Source organism: Mus musculus, chromosome 13, assembly GCF_000001635.26.
Source record: "Mus musculus strain C57BL/6J chromosome 13, GRCm38.p6 C57BL/6J".
Lineage (NCBI taxonomy): Eukaryota > Metazoa > Chordata > Mammalia > Rodentia > Muridae > Mus > Mus musculus.
The window spans coordinates 43,349,491-43,370,268 of NC_000079.6; the positions used below are offsets into that span (position 1 = coordinate 43,349,491).

The window sequence follows — 20,778 nt, forward strand, 5'->3', positions numbered from 1 at the left end:
CACTTGAGAGAGGCACACCCGAGAACTTCTGCTGGCATTCCTTGTGATCGGAATCCCTCCTGCTGACTCATGCCCATTCAGCGGGCCTGGCTGTCTTTGCTAGGTCATGCCACCACTGTTGATCTGCTGATTAGTGTTTGCTATACCAACACTGCCAAACTGGACTGCTGGTGTATCTATGAAGTGTTTGAGAGTGGATCGAGCTGCTGCTGCTGACCTGTGAACTGAACCGCTGATTTCCTGACAATGCAGATGGGATTTGCTCCAAAGAACCCTTTCTAAACAGGTCCATTCCCCTGTATTCTAATAACCTTTCTTTTCTACTACCACTGGTGGGTGGTGGGCTAGGAGGGAGGTTAGAGTGTTTAAGAACCATTACTAAAATTAGGTTGAGAAAAATCTAAAGTTGCACTCTACTCTTCCAACCCATGCACAATCATTTGAATGACTGCCACGTTTTCATTAAATGTGACTATAGACGTATGAATTTCTTGACCCTCAGTTCTACTCCACTGATCTATGTCTGTCCTCGAATCGGATCACACTGTCTGGTACTTCTTGTGCTTAAGCATTGGCACAGCGTTTCACTAACCGGATTTTGATCTGGTATTAAAATGAGAAAGGTTTACAGACTGAACACATGGCTCAACGCACCAGTTCTCCTGATAACCATAAAGGACCAAGGTTCCTACTCAAGTCTGAGTATCAGATAAACCACAGATAATAATACCTCTAAAATGGCCTTGCAGAATCTTTTTGAAACTCAGACTTTGCTGGGACATTCCGACTTTCTCTAACCCCACGAGATCTTTGGAAGTGTCTGGAGACTTTTGTGGTTGTCACAAGTTGGCTATGCTGCTGAGCTCTGGTGGGGATGGGCCAGGGGTCTGCTGAGCACAGGCAGAGCCTCCCAACAAAGAACCCAACAGGCCCACCAGGTCTTAGGTCTTGCCTTTCAGGTTCTCTAAAGAATGAATCTCTAGTCTCCCATCTGACAGTTGGGGGGGGGGGAGTTGGGGGCTACATGCACTTGGGGCCCAGGGCAGGGCACCAGCATCTACGTTTTAAAGCTCAGCATGACTTATTTTCCATAGTCACAGTGAGGACTGCAATATTTTTTTTTTCCTTCTTGGTTTTCTTCCATACCAAATAAGCATTCTAAGGAAATGCTGACCAAGATAAGATAGCATTTACACGAAGCCGAAGGACTGAAAGGCCAGCCTGCCCATGACCCTGGTGCCTTCCTTTTCTGGTAAATCCCACAGTCAGAACTAGCCTCACAGAGAAGTGCTGGAAAGATGAGGTAGGGCCTGAGGTTGCGTTGCCTGTCTCCTTCAGGCCAGGAGGGCCACCCTTCCTGAGGGAGCCGCACACAGCTACCTCCTCATGAACAGAGCCTTTCTTTTCTCTGCAGGGATATAAGCAAATAGCCTGAGGTGGGGACGGTATGGCACCGCTCTTAATCAAACAACTTGGAAATGAGCAGGGGAGGAAGGAAGCGCAGGGGTGGGGCGGGTCCTGAATGCTTTCTGCTTAGGAGATGGGTATGAACTCATGGGAGGTTATTTGAGGCTATTCATCCCTGGCACAATTCACAGTTGTCATTAAAGTGAATACCAGCATGTTAGAAATCAGGGATAATGGCCTCTTTCTTGCCATGACTGGTCCCTGTTTCCATCCTGTGTAGATCTCTGTGCCACACATGTGCTTATGTGGAGGCAGAATGAACACATACTGTGATCCGCCCACTCTGGAGACTTAAGATATTCTCAGGGAAAGAATTAGAGAATAGTAGAGTTCCATCCTCCCCCAAACTTTATTTATTTTTAATAAGACATATAAAACCAAAAAGGAACCAAATCTCTGTTGACTGGAAAATAGACGCTGGGTTTGGGGTGGAGGTGGTAAGAGTAAAAAATCTATTTGCGCATTCATTAAGAAAGCAAATTAAATCGGGCTTTGGCTACACAAAAGCTTTGCTTTTACGGAAAGAAGTCTGTCTGTCTGACTTGCTGCAGGAAAGAACACAAGAAGGGGAAGCTACACAGAAGGGTAAGCCCTGGGAAAGCCTGCTTGGGGCTCATGTGGTCCAGCATGGCCTAGGTGGGGGATGGGCAGGGCATATAGTTTCTTTCTTCTTGATAACCGGGAATGACCAGATATGCTGTCAAATAACTTCTGTAATGACTATACAAACTTCAATAGCCATCTGGGTCCATCTTTTATCTTTGGAGAGTGGATACTGTTGAAACTAGTATGTCTCATGAGCTACTGTGAAGCGTTTGTGTGTGTTCACCGCATCTATCTGTACCCGAGAACCCAGGTCTGTCCCCAGCCTTGTTTTCCAGCCTTCTGTCTTCATTTCAGTCATTTCAGGACATCAGGTAGCAGTTAAGCACTTTTCTTATTGCTGTGACCAGATATCTGCCAAGAACAGTTTTTTTTTCTAAAGAATTATTTATTTATTTTATGTATATGAATACACTGTAGCTGTACAGATGGTTGTGAGCCTTCCTGTGGTTGTTGGATATTGAATTTATGACCTCTGCTTGCTCCAGTTGGCCCTGCTTGTTCAGCTCACTCCGGCCCAAAGATTGATTTATTATTATAAATAAGTACACTGTAGCTGTCTTTGGACACACCAGAAGAGGGCGTCATATCTCATTATGGGTGGTTGTGAGCCACCATGTGGTTGCTCGGTCTTGAACTCAGGACCTTTGGAAGAGAAGTCAGTAATCTTACCCAATGAGCCATCTAGCCAGCCCAGCCAAGAACAGTCTTAAGCAATGACTTTAGCTTGTGGTAAAGGGCACCATCCACCCTGTCAGGAAAGGATAAATTGCAGGAGACTGCTCACACACAGGCTTGCTCACACACAGGCTTGTTCACACACAGGCTTGCTCACATCTCCACAGATTAGGAGGAATTAGAGTAGGACAGGGAGTAGGGTTGGGCTACAAAGTTGTAAGACCAATCCCCTCAGTGACCCATTTATTCCAGAGAGGTCCAAAGATGCCACCCCAAACAGTACCACAAACCGGAAAACCAAACGTTCAAACTCATGAGCCTGTGAGAGACAGTTCATATGTGTGATGGTTTGTATATTTGTGGCCCAGGAGTGGCACTATTAGGGGGTGTGGCCTTGTTGGAGTGGGTGTTTCACTGTGGGTGTGGGCTTTCAGACCCTCGTCCTAGCTGCCTGGATGCCAGTCTTCCACTAGCATCCTTCAGATGAAGATGTAGAACTCTCAGCTCCTCCTGCACCATGTCTGCCTGGATGCTGCCATGTTCCTACCTTGATGATAATGGACTGAACCTCTGAACCAATAAGGCAGCCCCAATTAAATGTTGTCCTTTATAAGACTTGCCTTGGTCGTGGTATCCGTTCACAGTAGTAAAATCCTAACTAAGACAATATTCAAACTGTGTGTGTGGTGGGGGTGAGGTTAGGCAGGGGTAGGAGAGGGGTAGGGATGGTAATGCTAAACAATCATGTCCATACTTCCTCTACTTCCTGTGGATGGGCCAAACTACTGGCAAGGTGCTAGGGATACTCCACCACCCATGGGAGAGTTCTGGGGCAAGGCTGACAGGAGGATTGGATTGTTTCTGTCCCAGCTTACAGACTATACTACAAGAGGACCAAGATCCCTTGGAAAGAAGGAGTAGGAAGAAGATACACATTTAAAGGAAAAAAAAAAAAAAAAAAAAAAAAACAAGAGAAGATTGTCAGCCCATTTCAGTCGGAGTGAGGAAGCCCAACCAGTTCTAGTCAAAGATTTCAACTATCAACATTAATCAGAAATTATATGTTGTGAGTCCACCATGTGGGCAAATGTCAAACAGAGACAAAGATCATCCCCTGGGGACAGTGCCTTGCCATTCTGTCTCTACTGAGCACGATACAAAAGAAAGTGAGTTTTCATGGCAGGCTAAGAGCTTGAAATGAGATGCAACAAAGGAGTTTTTATTTATTCATTTTTTTAACCTTCTATAATGAGAGCTGTTAGATGCTAGGCAGGCTTGCCAAAAGATCAGGGAGCCAGGAGCATGAAGAGGCTGGCTCAAACCCATCAGTTCTGCGTGGACACAGACCTGTGGCTCACAGCAACCAGTTGTTCAAATAAATCTGGGGGTGAGGTGGCCATATGTCATCTCTCTGCGTGTGTTACTTTAAACGTTGAATTGCACTGGGAAACCTCTTGGAAATGTTAAAAGCACTTCACCCAGATGAGAGAAATCACAAGAAATGTTGAGTTTCAGTATATGCTGTCAGATGAATGAAATATTTTACTTTATACCTACATACAAGGGAAAATGAAGTTCAGACTAGTCTATCAGTTGTTGACTGTTTTTTGTTTTTGTTTTTAAATCAACTAAATAGTCTAAGATAACCAGATCTTTTTCTTTTTTTCTTTTTTTCTTTCTCTGAGACTGGATCTTTCTGTGTAGCCCTGGCTGGCCTGGAACTCACTCTTAGACCAGGCTGGCCTTTAACTCAGGGATCTGCCTGCCTCTGCCTCCCAAGTGCAGGGATTAAAGGTGTGGGCCACCACTGTCTGACAATAGTCAGGTTATTAATGTGACTGCACACAATGGTTTTATTCCGTGTGTGCATATATCATCATCATTTTACACACACACACACACACACACACACACACACACACATTAAAATGAAATAAAGATATATCATGGGAAGATCTGCAATATGGCACAGTGTATAAATGTGCTTACCACAGCCTGATGACCAGAATTCAGTCATGTGGAGAAAACAACTGCCATGGGTTATCCTCTGACACACACGTACCCCCAGTACTCACATATACACCAAGGAATAAATGTCAAAAAAGTTAATGAGAAAAGAATGCACTGGTGGGAATGTTGCCAGAAGCACTGCAGAAAGGCAGGGTGGGAAGGTCTGTTTTATAAGCCTCGGGTGCTAACCGATAACGTTCTTAACCTTTACGTTGGCAAAAGCTAGGGGGTCTGTTCATAAATCATGAAATTATTTACCAAATAGTCTCAGGGCTGTTAGGTTACACCCAGACGCGTGCACTCAAGGACTATTTAAAGGGCAGAGATAGCCCAGGATGGTTTGGCTCTGGACCCGAAACATTCCAGCCCTCCCCAATCACAGAAGTTGCGATCTGTCCGTCAGCCTTGCGGAATCTTTAATATAGTCATGCCCACCCCCACCCCCACCCCACCCCCGCCGAGTCCCCCCAGGAACCTCAGTCTGCAAATGTAATACTTTAAGGATAGAGAACAGAGCTTTTTGTAGGCACGCTTAGCTCAAGATCCTGGGGCACATGTTTAAGGGTAAAGTGGTGGACAGGAATGTCTTTGCGCATGCTCAGCTTCCATCGTGACGTTCTGGCTGAGAATATATTAAGGATTACTTTGAAGGTGCTTTAGTAGAGGCATCTGCCCCAATGGTGCCTGCCTCACTTAGTGGTCAACAACTCGATACGGAAAATCTCCTGACCACAACTGTAGCAGTTCCGATGTTCTTTTAAAGAAAAATCTAAATCCCCAAATTCGTTGTACGGTCGGCGGTCTTAAACCATAAATGAAAGGAGCTAAACAAGAACCCAGAAGTTGTGCACATCTCCGTGTAGGTGAAGGAGATTACAAAGTGTGATTTAGTGCCTGAGGCAGCAGTTTAGCTCTGTTTCTGCAGAGTTATGACCCAGAAATGGCCACGTTCAGTAGTGTCTTAGTTACTGTTCTGTTGCTGTGAAGAGACGCCACGACCAAGGCAGCTCTTATAAGAAAGCATTTGTTGGAGCTGTGCTTACAGTTTTAGAGGGTTGGTCCATGATCATCATGGCAGGAAGGAGACAGGCTTGGTGATGGAGGCAGAAGCTGAGAGCGTTACATACTAATCCACAGCAGTGAGCAGAGAGACAGAAGGAGAGAGAACATGAGAGAGGCTTTAAAGCCTGCCCTCACTAACACACCTCCTCCAACAAAGCCACAGCACATCCAATAAGGTCACTGCTCCTAATCTTTCCCAAACAGTTCTACTAACTGGGGACTAAGCATTCAATCATATGAACAGCAGCCTCTGATACTGTTGCTGCTGCTGCTGCTGCTGCTGCTGCTGCTGCTGCTGAGGCATGGTGTCTCTTCACAGCAAGAGACTAGTAACTAAAACATAACACCTCTCCAAGAAGCTCTGATTGGCCTGGGATTCCGTGTATACACAAGGTTCATTTTAATCTCAGACAGATCCACCAGCTTCAGCAGGAGTAATACTGTCTTCCTCCTTGCTCTGGGTCTGAGTGTCCCAGAGCACATAGGACATCGGACCCTTGTCTTCGTCAGGGTTTCTATTCCTGCACAAACATCGTGACCAAGAAGCAAGTTGGGGAGGAAAGGGTTTATTCAGCTTCCACTTTCCACATTGCTGTTCATCACCAAAGGAAGTCAGGACTGGAATTCAAGCAGGGCAGGAAGCAGGAGCTGATGCAGAGGCCATGGAGGGATGTTCTTTACTGGCTTGCCTCCCCTGGCTTTCTCAGCTTGCTCTCTTATAGAACCCAAGACTACCAGCCCAGGGATGGCACCACCCACACTGAGTCCTCCCACCCTTAATCACTAATTGAGAAAATGCCTTACAGCTGGATCTCATGGAGGCATTTCCTCAAGGGAGGCTCCTTTCGCTGTGATAACTCCAGCGTGTGTCAAGTTGACACACAAAACCAGCCAGTGCACCCCTCCACCTCTGTCACCCTTGAGGTAGTCATGTAGCCTGGTGGCCAAATTATAGGTTTAAACCCCTCTCTCCATCTGAGGGCATGTTCAGCAAGTGCTGGAATTCCTCTTCATGCAAATGGAGCACTCCCAGCATCTCGGCACCAGCCAAGAATGCACCCTTGACCCAGAAACCCCTACCCACTCCCCAATAAAAGAGAGCCATTTTTCTGAAAACTGTCCCTGAAAAAGCTATTTCTCCTGGCACTCCTGCTGCCCTAGATCCTGGTCCCCATCAGCCCTGCTTCATGCCATTCCTTCAAGTCCAACAGCCAAGACACCCTGCGGGCAGACGCAGAACCAGGCTGGCAGTCTATGCCACCACTGCTGACATAATTTCTTTTGGTCTTACATAGGCCAACTAGCTTGGGGAACACAGCTCACAGTGTGGGAGAAACAAGAGAGGCACAGCTTCAACAAAGTGGCAGGTGAAGCCCACCTCTGAAGAGTATTCTCCGACCTCTACATTTGTGCCTGCACACACACACACACACACACACACACACACACACACACACACACTAATAATAAATAAAACTTAATTTACAAAGCAAATGTTCAGTGCCGGTCCAGTTGGTTTCTCCTGGATATCTGTGTGTGCTTGACTCGCAGCCATCCGACTCATCCATATGGCACAGTGGGTTATCCCTGCCTGTCCTACAGGTCTGTGCTCTCTGGGAAATAACCAGAGATCGAAAGGAGCCTAGCAGCGTTGGTCGGTGCAGAAAGGCCTGACTACAAGTGTGGACGGTGCAGCCAGTCAGGACGAGCGATTCTCACTGAATCTGGAGCTTAAGGAAGTGGGGCTGCAATACCTGTTAGAGCTTCCTCCACATTCGCTGGGGTCTTAAGGAACACAACTGAACAGGGACACCATCCCCACACTGTAGAACTGACTGAACAGGGACACCATCCCCACACTGTAGAACTGACTGAACAGGGACACCATCCCCACACTGTAGAAACATTGAACAACATCCCTACCCCGTAGAACAGCTGAGCAACACCATCCCCTGAGTAGCCCCGAGTAACCCCTGCTCACTGGTTCAGGAGCTGACTGTCCTTAGCGGTAAGGGCAAGCGGGTGCTGGGTTATGTGTGCTGTAGTGATGTGGCCCAGCTAAGTGCACTCCAGAAGGAAGGAGAAACTTTCTGGCTGGGCTGAGGCAGCAGGCACAGTGTGCAGGCTCCTTATTGGCCCATCCCCAGGATGCGCTGAAAACGACACTCTCAAAGATTTCCTTGGTCTCCATCCAATGTCCACCTGAAGCCCACCAGGCTTAGGCAACTAGGTGACATTCCTTCGTGAATTCTTTCTCCTTTTCCAGGTTTTATTGTCTTCAATTTTTTTTTTTTTTGGTTGTTTTTGGTTTGTTGTGGTTGTTGTTGTGGTTGTTTGCTTATTGTTTTCCTAGACAGGGTTTCTCTGTGTAACAGTGTTGGCTGTCCTGAAACTCAATCTGTATGTAGACCAGGCTTTCCTGGAACCACCATCCTGCAATCTTTCACTACTTTTTAATTTTTTTAAATAAATTTATTTATTTATTTGTTTATTTTACACTCCATATTTCATTCCCCACCTCTCCCATCCACCCTCCTACTGCTCCACATCCCATACCTCCTCCCTGCCCTGTCTCCACGTGGATGTCCCCATCCTCCAGCCCACCTAACCTCTAAACTCCCTAAGGCCTCCAGGCTCTTGAGGGTTAGGTGCATCATCTCTGAATGAACACAGACCCTGAAGTCCTCTACTGTATGTGTTGGGGGCCTCGTATCAGCTGGTGCATGCTGCCTGTTTGGTGGTCCAGTGTTTGAGAGATCTCGGGGGCCCAGATTCATTGAGACTGCTGGTCCTCCTACAGGATTGCCCTTCTCCTCAGCTCTTTTCAGCCTTTCCCTAATTCAACCACAGGGGTCAGCTGCTTCTGTCCATTGGTTGGGTGCAAATATCTGCATCTGACTCTTTCAGCTGCTTGTTGAGTCTTCTGGAGTGCAGTCATACTTTTTAATTTTTAGAATCAGAGTCTCACTAGATACTCCTGGCTGGCCTCAAACTTACTATGTAGTTCATACAGTCTTCAAAATCATCATCATCATCATTATTATCATCACTCTGCCTTAGAATTCAGAGCTGAGATTACAGCCATGAGCCTCCATGCCTGACGTCTCTCCTTATTTCGAGAATTCTACACGAAGGTATAACTTTTAGCTAAATATATCTTAAACTATTTATACTAAATAGAATATGGACTATCTAACACATTTACAAATGATAAGTAGAATATTGGCTATTTAATTCATTTTAGAAAGTGATTTTAGACTAGGGAGATAGATGGCTCAGAGGTCTAAAACACACATTGCTCTTGCAGAGGACCCAAGTTCAGTTCCCAGCATCCTTGTCAGGTAGTTCCCAAATGCCAGTAACTCCAGCTCCCAGGGATCTGGCACCTCTGGCCTTCTTGGCACCTACAGTCATATGCACATACCCACACACAATGACACAGGCATATAAAAATAAAAAAATCTTCTATATTAAGATTTAAAATTTAATTACTCTGAGCCTAGATGACCTTTTCCATTGATCCCTAATATTACCGTTTTGAATAGTCAAGAATGGTGGTAGATGGGGCTGGGGAGTGGGGCAAGATTTCAAAGCCAGCCTTGGCTATAGTGAGTTTGTGACCAGCCTGGGCCACATGAGACCCTGCCTCAAACAAGAACAGCAAGAACAAGTCGTTGCTAGAATGTAGGGGTGAAGACCCAGGGCAAGGTGTCCAGTGACTGTGCTGTTTGTGGCTGAGGTGCCCTGCTGGATTGGTTTAGAAGTCTTGGGACGGGTAGGTAATTAACATTGGCCTGCACAACCCTAGGCCACGTTTTAAAAGGGATCAAACCGGCATGCAATTAATCCTCCTGGTGCCTTTGACTTTTAAAGCGGCCTGACTGAATCCAGCCTTTTTCCAATGAATAATGCAGTGCTGGGCTTTTCTCCTTCGGTTGAATCCTGCACTCCCAGGCTCACCATCAGTTCACTCTCTAACCTTGGGCCAGCCACTTAACCCCGAGTCTGGATAGCTGCCCTTGAAGTAGATGGAGTCGATACTGATCTGGAGATTCACGGGATGATAGCTTATTAATGACTTGAAAGCACTTAGGATGTATCAAGTGTTATATTAAAAAAAAAAAAACAAAACAAAACCAAAAACAGTCTTCCTACAATAATGTATGGATAGCTAAGTGAATCGTGACGGCCAATTGCCCGCACGGAAATAAAGCACTTAGGTGCTTTTTGATGTTCTGTGAAATTTAAAGCATTGAGGAAAATGTTCATTTGAGGCAAGGTTTTTGCCAAAGGACAAATACATCTAAGTGAATGAGTGGATAGCATTCTGCTCAATTCCCTCTGAGGGTATCAGAGCAATTTGACATGGCTGATTATACACACACACACACACACACACACACACACACACATATATATATATATATATATATATATATATATATATATACATACATACATATGGATCTCCACATTATTTTTGAGCTCTCTCTCTCTTTTTCTCTCTGTCTCTCTATCTTTGTGTGTGTGTGTGTGTATAAGTCAGAGATTGGAATCAAGTGTCTTCTTTGATTAATATCCCCATTAACTTTTTGAGACAGTGTCTCTCACTGAGCCCAGAGCTCACTAATTTGGTTAGACTGCTGGCCACTGAGGCCCAAGAATCTCCCTGTCTCTGCCTCCCAAGATCTGGAATGATAGGCCCACACTGCCACACCCCACTTTTCAATATTATTTATTTAATGTATGAGTACACACTGTAGCTGTCTTCAGACACACCAGAAGAGGGCATCATCCCACTATGGATGGTTGTGAATCACCATGTGGCTGCTGGGAATTGAACTCAGGACCTCTGGAAGAGCAGCCAGTGCTCTTAACTGCTAAGCCATCTCTCCAGCCCCACACCCCACTTTTTATGTAGGTGCTGGGGTTCCAAACTCAGTCTCTCATGCTAGAGCGACAAGCACGCCACCTACTCAACCACCTCACCAGCCCTTTTTTTGACCTCTTGTGGCTATGAGGAAGAGAGATAAGTTTGTGGAATAGACAATGTAAGAGCAGGTTAGCAGTGTGCTCGTATTTAGCCACTCTGGTGGAGCATGCAGAGGAAGAGATCCAGAGGCAGTGGACAGCCAGTGTGCCTGTCTACTGTTAGAAAACATGAGGCCATGTTACTACAACACAAAGCATTTCCAGATCAAAAGAAAGGAATTAAAGCCAAGGCTTAAACGGAGTGCTGCTTGCTCTTACAGAGTGCCAGGGTCCTTCTTTAGAGGCTAAGTATTTGTATCCACTTCCTATGGGTTTTACTGGGAGGCAGTCTTCCTTTCATACCAGAAAGTAAAATTACCGACTTTTCCCTTCCCCAGGGCATAGAGGTTCTGTCAATCAGAGGCTTCTTATCTGGGCTTTGCAAGAGAGCCAACCAGTGGTGACAAGGAGCCAGAACGAGCTCTTTCTGACAGTGGAAGAGAATGCAGATGAACTTCTTCTACTGTGCTGCAGGTCAACCCCAGGATATGGTGCATGCTAAACCGGCTCTCCACTACGGAGCCATATTCCCTGCCTTTAAGAAATTTAACTCACTGAGGTCTGAAGAAATGGCTTAGTGATTGAGAGAACGTGCAGAGGGCCTAGGTTTGATTTCCAGCACCCAACATGGTGACTTGCAACTCCATTTCTAAGAGAATCTGATACCCTCTTCTGGCTTCCACAGGCACGGTATGCATGTGGTGCACACACGTGCAGGTGTGCACTAACACAGGCAACACACACACATAAAATAAATCTTATGAAAGAAAAGAAATTTGACTTTTGAATGGCAACTGTAAAGGCAGCTTTCACAGTAGGTGAGCCTGATCTAAGCCCAGAGATGGGTCCTGTGGTGTCAGGATGCTCTGCATGACACTGCTCAGGCAGAGGCTCCTAGACCTGGTCTTGGGGATTCTGTGAGCTACATATCCACTTTCACCGTTGCTATTTAATATGAACTGTTTTTAAAATACATGCCAAGATAGCAGCAATGCTGGAGATGGCTCAGTTGGGAAAGCACAAAGACCTGAGTTTGATTCCCCAGAACCCATATGAAAAATGTGGGTGTGGTAGTTGAGGTCTTGTAAACCCAGTGTTGGGGAGGCTGAAACAATCTCTACAGCTCATTGGCCACCCAGCCTACATCAGGAGCTCCTGGCCAATAGGAAGTCCTGCCTCAAAAAGCAAGGTGGCTAGGACCTGAAGAATGGTATGATATGTGTACATGCACGCATGCATATGTACGGACACACATGAACACACAGAAAGACAAAAAAACCCAATACATTGATTAATCCTCCTCATTCATCTCCTTGCCCCTTCCCGGGGCTATGAAGCTAACTATGAAGCTAACTATGAAGCTAACTATGAAGCTAACTATGAAGCTAACTATGAAGCTAACTATGAAGCTATGAAGCTAACTATGAAGCTAACTATGAAGCTAACTATGAAGCTAACTATGAAGCTAACATACTGCAGTTGAACAGCAGTGAGGTCTGCTTCTGCGTTCTGGTGCCTTGCGAGAACGCTTGGATCCAAAGCAACTTGGAAAGGAAAGGATTCATTTGGCTTTGACACTTGCACATCACAGTCCATCCTTGAGGGAACTCAGGGCAAGAACTGAAGCAGAGACCCTGGAGGAATGCTTCGCACTGGCTTGCTCTTTAAGGCTCACTCGGCTAGTTTCCTATGTATGCCTATGGGTGACACCGCCCACAGTGGGCTGTGCCCTTTCCACATCAATCATTAATGAAGAAAATGCCTCACAGACTTGTCTACAGGCCAATCTGGTAGAGACATTTTCTCAATTTAGATTCCCTCTTCCCAGGTGACCCTAGCTTGTGATGATAAATCCCTCTTTAATATAGATTCAGCTTCTCATTTCCTCTGGAGAGTCCTGACCAGTAGACGCTGTTTCCACTTGGGAGGGATAGGAACAGCTGTTATCTGGTATCAACAAAGCCAGTTTTCTAATTAAACCACTCCTTAAGCAGTGGCTCCTGTAGCTCGCCATGGTTAGACTGCTCTTCCTCTCGAGCCAGCCTAATCCCCAAATATCACCCGAGGGAACAAACAAGGTCACTTTATGACGTAAATGGTTGTGTTTCTGTCAACCAAACATCCACACCGTATTAGTACGGCATCCTCGGCTTCTTTTCTATTTTATTTCTCCAAGACAGAGGGCAAAGGATCGTGCTCAACCCGAGAGGCACTCCTCTGTCAGCAGTTGGCTTGGCAGTGTTCCCTGAGCGCTTCCAAGTGATGGATAATGAGTTACAAATATCTCTCTCTCTCTCTCTCTCTCTCTCTCTCTCTCTAAATTTAATTTAATATTTTTCCATTTGTTTTTTCAAAATAGGGTTTCTCTGTGTAGTGTGTAGCCTCTGGCTGTCCTGGACCTCTGTAAATCAGGCTGGCCTCAAACTCAGAGATCTTCCTGCTTTTGTCTCTGCTGGGATTAAAGGTGTGTGCCACCACTGCCTGGCTATGAATCCAGTTCTTTTAAAGACTCTGGAGGCCCTGGAATAGTGTCTCAGAATCCAAGCACTGCAGAGTTCAATGAGCCAAACACTTTAGTTTTATATCAGCCATTCCCACTTTCTTTTTTCTTTTTCTTTTTAAAAAAGATTTAATTATTTTATGTATATGAGTACACTGTAGCTGTACAGATGGTTGTGAGCCATCATGTGATTGCTGGGAATTGAACTCAGGACCTCTGTTTGCTCCAGGCCCCACTCAGCCCTGCTTGCTTCTGCCCAAAGATCTATTTATTATTATATATAAGTACACTGTAGCTGTCTTCAGATACACCAAAAAAGGGCATCAGATTCTATTACAGATGGTTGTGAGCCATTATGTGGTTGCTGGGATTTGAACTCAGGACCTTCAGAAGAGTAGTCAGTGCTCTTAACTGCTGAGCCATCTCTGTAGCCCCCCAGCCATTTCCATCTTCCTGTATTGTCAAGGGGCAGAGTCAAAAACAATAAGTATACAGTGCCTGGAACTGTGATCCCCCAAACCTCAGAACCACCATGGATTCTCTCTCAGCTGCTCAACATGCCTTCTTTTGTCTTTCCTTAGAAAGGATTGCTTTTCAGGGGTCTGTAATCTTTCCTGCTTGTGAGACTCTTCTCTATTACCCTCCCAGATCCCCAGATGCCTCTTCTGGTGGCATCTTTTACCATGTGCACCTATCATGGTATGGATGACCAAGTCTGAAGTCTGACCTGAGTTAAGTCTGAGCCTGGAAACTTACCACAGCCACTGCCATTTCTTGTCCTCGGACACTTTTTTGGCCACTGATTCCAAAATACCGAGGAAACATTGTAGCTTAGATTTTTTCAAAACCTACTTTTAATCAGGGTTCTCAAATGCTTTGACCCTCCTTCTAGCCCACAGTTCAAAGGTTGGGGAGAGAAAAATAGCAAACAAGACAAGGAGATGTGGACCTGTTTAGAAGTGGTTCTTTGGGGGTGATTCCAATCACTATTGTCAGGACACCAGCAATATAGTTCTGTAGTGTCAGGATACCAAACACAAATCAACAGTGGCAGCAGGATCCAGCAGAAACCACCAGGCCTACACCAAATTGGATCAGCTGGGACACCGGGAAACGTTCTTTGCCGTAACTCCATCAATGAAGCAAAGATCAGCAAAGGCTGGAGACCAATGAAGCATTGCAAAGCTAGCTAAGCAAGCATCTCACCCCATTCTGTTGAGTCCTATTTATACTCTCTTCAAAGCTCTTGGTGTCCTTCCATGGATCTTGCCTCAGCAAGACACCATGTGAGTCTGCATCACATGACACTACCTGAAATTTCCACTTCAGACCATCTCTTGTGTGAGGTGAGGTTGGGAAAAGGTGGCCTTTCCAAGCCTAGAAGAAAGGTTAGAGTGGCCGGAGCATCAGAGCTGGGATGTGGGGGAAGTCTCCTGGACTTTGATGAAATACAGCGTCTCAAACAACAATATGAACTAACCAGTACCCCGGAGCTCTTGTCTCTAGGTGCATATGTATCAAAAGATGGCCTAGTCGGCCATCACTGGAAAGAGAGGCCCATTGGACTTGCGAACTTTATATGCCCCAGTACAGGGGAACGCCAGGGCCAAAAAGGGGGAGTGGGTGGGTAGGGGAGTGGGGGGGGTATGGGGGACTTTTGGGATAGCATTGGAAATGTAAATGAGGAAAATACCTAATTAAAAAAAAAAAGAAAGAAAGAAATGGCAGACCCCGTGGGTGATGGAGGGCTACATATGCAATAAGAAGCTGAATGTCTCTCCCTGTCCTCCACGTATTGATAGTAAAGAATTAACGTGTGTGGCAGTTATTGTCACAAGCATGAAAAGCAACTGAAGAGCTGGAGATGTAGCTCAGTGGTAGCGTGCTTGCATAACACGAGAAAGGTGCAGGGTTCAACATCTCCAACACCAAAAGAAGAGAAGAGGGGGAGGGGGAGGGGGAGGGGAGAGGAGAGGCGAGGAGAGATTTTTTGTTTGTTTGTTTGTTTTGTTTTTTGGTTTCTCTGTGTAGCCCTGGCTGTCCTGGAACTCAACTCACTTTGTAGACCAGGCTGGCCTCAAACTCAGAAATCCGCCTGCCTCTGCCTCCCTAGTCTAGTGCTGGGTTTAAAGGCGTGCGCCACCACGCCCAGCGACATTTGAGTTTTAACCTGGGAAAGATAAATGTGAACTGTTTGCTCCCAAATTCTCGGATTATTTCCCTTTCTGGTTCCCTGGCTCCATCACCAATTGAAGTATTAGAAAAGCCATGCTGATGAGCCTGACCAGAGAAGTCTGTCCCTAAAGCTAGTCGATCTTGCACCAGCAGTAGTGATCATAACCTCTAGGTTGTGTTGGAGCAGTTTGGGCTAGCCCGGAACCGACTCGCCAGGCCACAGATTTTCAGGGGAATCGACTCTGATTTTGCTAAGCTCTGTGCTGAAATTGCATCCCCCAGTGTGCTCAAGGAGGCCACAGAGCAGGCGGTAGGTAGTTCTTGACCTATTTGGGCAGTGGAATGAGCCTTGGAAGGTCACAAAGACACATGCAAGTCGCCTCTCCTTCCACTGACTCGTGGTCCCACCAATAGTATGTCGCGCTCCGGGTCTCCGGCAGGGGCCGCTGCAGCCAGGGCTTGGCACCAGGACGTGGAGCGCCCCGCCCCAGGCCTCTCCTGCTCCACGGTCCCCACCGCTTTTTGCAGGTGCGTGTCTGGCACTGGTGGGGGTCTGGGCTTTGTTTCGGCTCCGCGCGCCCCATCCCGCGCATGCGCGATGGGGTGCCGGTGGGGTCGGCGGCGACGCTGTGGTTGGCTGGATGGGCCAGGCGTAGGAGTGAAACCTAGGGGAGCAGCTGGGCCCGGGAAGGCAGTGACCGGAAGGAAGGGCACTTTGGCTAAGGTGACAGGGACGGGTTGTAGTGGTGGCGGTGGGAGTGCAGAAAGGGTAGGATCACGACACAACCTGAAGGTGGAGCCGGCAGGATGTGGTGATCGTGGCAGCAGAGAAAGGGGGAAAGGTCAAAGCGCAGCCACGAGCCGGGAGGATGGTGCCCCAAAGTTTTTGAGAGGGGGGCAGGGTTGGGGGTAGCGCACTTTTCAACTCTGGGAAGATGGGAGCTCAGGAGCGACAGCTGCAGAGGTGGGCCGAAAACCCTCCGAGGGTGGGGGCTGGAGGGTGGGCACGCACGTGTTGGGAAAGGTGATCAGCTGGGTTCCAGGCTGTACCCTTTAGGTTAGAAGGCAGGTAGCCCTGAGCAGGTATGAGCGGAGAGGGTTGGTGTCAAGGCCTGGGACTCTTGGGGTGCTGATCTCATTTGGGAGCTTTTGGTGTCCAAAAAGTCTTTATGGAAGGCCTGTGAACGTTTCTGCAGGACAGTTGCCATGCACTCTGCCCTGTGCCTACTCCTGCATTTCAGTTGGTAGTGTATATTGCTGGGCTGCAGTGGGGACTTTTGATAAATGCATGGATTATATATAAGAAGAGATAGCTAAGCTGATTAATGTGTCTGTCATCTCGAAATTTTTTAGTAAGAACCTTACGAGTTCACTCGTTTTAAAGTTTTGAAATGTGCATCACTTCATTATCAACTTTGGTTGCTGTGCCCTACAAAAGACCAGTCAAACTTGCCCTTGACAGACATCTCCATGCCCCCATCTTGTTCCCCACACCCAGCCTCTGGTGACCACCATTCTGTTCCTTTCTATGCTCCTCGTGTGAAATCGGTCCACCTGCCCTGCTCTGCTTAGCTTATTTCACTTAGGTTAGCAGGGTCATTTTTTTTTAAAGATTTATTTATTATATGTAAGTACACTGTAGCTGTCTTCAGACACGCCAGAAGAGGGAGTTCTCCTCACGAATGGTTGTGAGCCACCATGTGGTTGCTGAGATTTGAATCCAGGACCTTTGGAAGAGCAGTCGGTGCCCTTAACCGCTGAGCCATCTCCCCAGCCCGAGAACTTGTTCTAATATTGTATTGTGTGTGCACAGGCTACACTTGCCTTAGTCCTCTGTTGATTGCCACCTAGATTGTTTCCATGTGGGTAACACCAAAATTAACATCGAAGTGTAGATACCTCTCTCCTGCCCACATTGACCTTCAATCCCTTCATAACAAGCTCGGAGGGGCTTGCTAGAGTACGTGCTAATTCTGGTTTGAAGTTGTTGAGTGATCTCCATATTGATTACCAAAACCGCTATGCTAACTGACATTCGCAGTATCTCAGTTCCTTTTCATCCACATCCTTGTTAATGTTAGCTTTTGTCTTTTTGATAACTAGCCAATTCCAGCAGATTTGTGCTGATAGTTCATTGTGGCTTCATTCCATGGTCCCAGTGTCTTCCTTTGAGAAATACCCACTCAGGTACCCTGCTCAGTTCTAAAAGTAGGTGGCTTTCTTGCCACTGATAGGCCTTGGTGCTCTGTTAAATATAAGCCATGCCATAAAACACCATCACCAGGTAAGGTTCCATGTGACCACAGTGAATGAGGACAAAAATCCAGACCACTCAGTAATCCTGTCTAAGTCACGAACCCAAAAGCCTGCTGCTTTTCAAGAATCAGATGACCAAAGCAAAACATTCCCACACATAAAACAAATAAACCTAAATAAAAACATCTCACAACTAACACCCTTTAGTTTCTCCATGATTTGTGCTGCCTGGAAGACACTGACAGTCCACATAAGATATTCACTCACATAGATATTGAAACCCTGGCTTCCCTTCATATCTCCCTATATACTATTTCCTACCCACACCTAATTCTTTTACTAATTTCTTGTGGATTCATAATTTTATGCATCCTAATAAGTACCAAATTCTTGTCATCCCTATCTCTCACTAATTAACCTTTCCCCTCCAGCAATGTGTTCTGCTGATCTCTATCCGGTGATATAAAACTCTCATTCTGACTTCTAAAAACTGGTTACATCCTGACAGTGGTGGCAAGCGCTTTTAACCGCAGCAGTAGGGGAGGCAGAGGCAGGCAGATCTTGGTGAGTTCAAGGTCTAGTCAGCCTGGTTGAGTTCCATGACGGACAGGAAGGGCTACATGGAGAGACCCTGTCTCAATTAAATAAATAAATAAATAAATAAATAAATAAATAAATAGTCAAAGTGCAGAGAACACACAGTTTGCCCTTAGTTCCATTTTTATCCCTGTGACTACATACCTTTCCAAAACAACTTTCAGAAGGAGGGGTTTGTTCTGGCTCACAGTTTGAGGGCCAGAGCATCATCACTGGGAAGGCATGACAACAGGATCCGGAGACAGCTGGTCACACCACATCTGCAGTCGGGAAGCAGAGCGGATGAATGCTGGTACCCAGCCAACTTTTCTCCTTTTTCATTTTTAAAGATATATTTATTTTATGTATATGAGTATACAGTCGCTATACTGTTCAGACACACCAGAAAAGGGTCTCGGACCCCATTACAGATGGTTGTGAGCCACCATGTGGTTGCTGGGATTTGAACTCAGGACCTCTGGAAGGACAGTCAGTGCTCTTAACCACTAAGCCATCTCTCCAGCCCGCTTTCTCCTTTTGATTCAGTCCAGGACCCCAGCCCATGTGACCGAGCCGTCTTCCCTCCTCAGAGGCCCCCTCAAAGATGATCTCAGAGGTGTGTTTCCATGGTGATCTAAATGGAGTCAGGATGACAATGAACATAACCGTCCCACAGAACTAACATTTTTGGGGGTGGGGAGGGAGGTGTTCGAGACAGGATTTCTTTGTATAACCTCGGTTGTCTTGGTACTTGCTCTGTAGACAAGGCTGGCCTGGACTTCAGAGATCCAGCTGCCTCTGGCTCCTAAATATTGGGATCAAAGGCATGTGCCACCACTGCCCAGCTAGCCCTAACCATTTTAAAGCCACTGTATAGTCATAGTTGGTGGCTGGGACATTCTTCCCCTGAACTTCATCCTTTAAAGCTAAAAGTTTTTACTTGTTATTTGTAAATAGACCTCAGATATAGTCAAATGAACCCTTTGAGTTTAGAGTTCTGTAAGTTCTGATAGACATGCCATGTAACTGTCACCATGATCAGGACACAGGACACATTCATTGCTCCTGCTTTCCTACGTCTGTACCTCCTCTCCTTCCCTAGTCTTTATTTATTTTGGCATGTCATAGGAATACAACCATGAATTCTGTACAAAAATTGATGTGTATGTGAATATATATATTTGTGTGTGTGTGTACAAATGTATATATGAAGGCCAGAGGCCATTTTTGGTTATCTTCTTGTATTGCTAACTCGTTTAAATTTTTTAAAAAACATGTATGTGTGGGTGAGTGAAGGTCAGGGGACAGAGGATTCAATTCTCTTGTGTTCACACCACAGCACACTGTGAAGGTCAGGAGACAGAGGAGTCACTTCTCTTGTGTTCACACCACAGCACACTGTGAAGGTCAGGGGACAGAGGAGTCACTTCTCTTGTGTTCACACCACAGCACACTGTGAAGGTCAGGGGACAGAGGAGTCACTTCTCTTGTGTTCACACCACAGCACACTGTGAAGGTCAGGGGACAGAGGAGTCACTTCTCTTGTGTTCACACCACAGCACACTGTGAAGGTCAGGGGACAGAGGAGTCACTTCTCTGTGTTCACACCACAGCACACTGTGAAGGTCAGGGGACAGAGGAGTCACTTCTCTTGTGTTCACACCACAGCACACTGTGAAGGTCAGGGGACAGAAGAGTCACTTCTCTGTGGGTGCTGGAGATCATCACCAGGTCACCGGGCTTGGCGACAGGCACCATCTCACTGGTCCTTCACTTTTGGAGGCAGGGTTTCTCACTGAACCTTGGACTTGAGAGTTTGTCTAGGCTGCCTGGCTGGCCATTTCTATCCTTTCTCCACAAGCTCCCTCCCCTCAGTGATGGTGCGCGGTGGCACACACCTTTAATTCCCAGAGCTTGGGAGGCAGAGGCAGGTAGATTGCTCAGAGGTCTGCAGAACAAGTTCCAGGGTAGCCAGGGCTCCACAGAGAAAAACTCTGTTTTGAAAAAAACAAACAAAGAAAGCAAACAAAACACAAAAGATTACCTAGTTGGCTTGTGGGCTCGGCCATGTGTCTTGACTCTGGTCTGGGGTGAGAGCGTCCCTCAGACTCTCAAATGCTACTTGCAGGTGTGCGGCCCCAGTTGAGGAGCCCTACAAGTCCAAGCCGCAGTCCAGTGGATAAATGAAAACAACCAGGCTAAATGTCTATCGGAGTTAAGGGTGTCTTTTTATTTTTATCTTTCTTTCTTTTATCTTGTTTTTGTTGTGGTGGTTTTTTGTTTGTTTTGTTTTGTTGAGACAGGCTCTCTCTGACCTTGAACTCCCTCTCCCCCCTCATCCACCATGTTCAAGGTATTCTTAACAGTACAGTCCCTTGCTCACAGTGACCTATGACCTCACTCCAGGGTTTTTTTTAGCT

The 20,778-nt window shown here is 46.4% G+C and overlaps 1 protein-coding gene across 10 annotated transcripts in view; it reads left to right on the forward strand.

Moving 5' to 3' along the window:
* The first annotated feature begins 15,898 nt into the window (after positions 1–15,898).
* The window catches only part of Sirt5 (sirtuin 5), a 29,815-nt gene continuing 24,935 nt past the window's right edge, over positions 15,899–20,778 (forward strand). For 2 of the 10 annotated variants that reach the window (XM_030247387.1, XM_030247390.1), the window contains exon 1: positions 16,102–16,250. The gene's annotated coding sequence lies outside the window, so the exon portion shown is untranslated. Of the gene's footprint in view, positions 16,055–16,100; positions 16,491–18,573; positions 18,672–18,908; positions 18,975–20,778 lie in introns of those variants that run through there. The other 8 variants (XM_006516951.2, NM_178848.3, XM_006516953.2 and 5 more) reach the window with 8 other exon arrangements.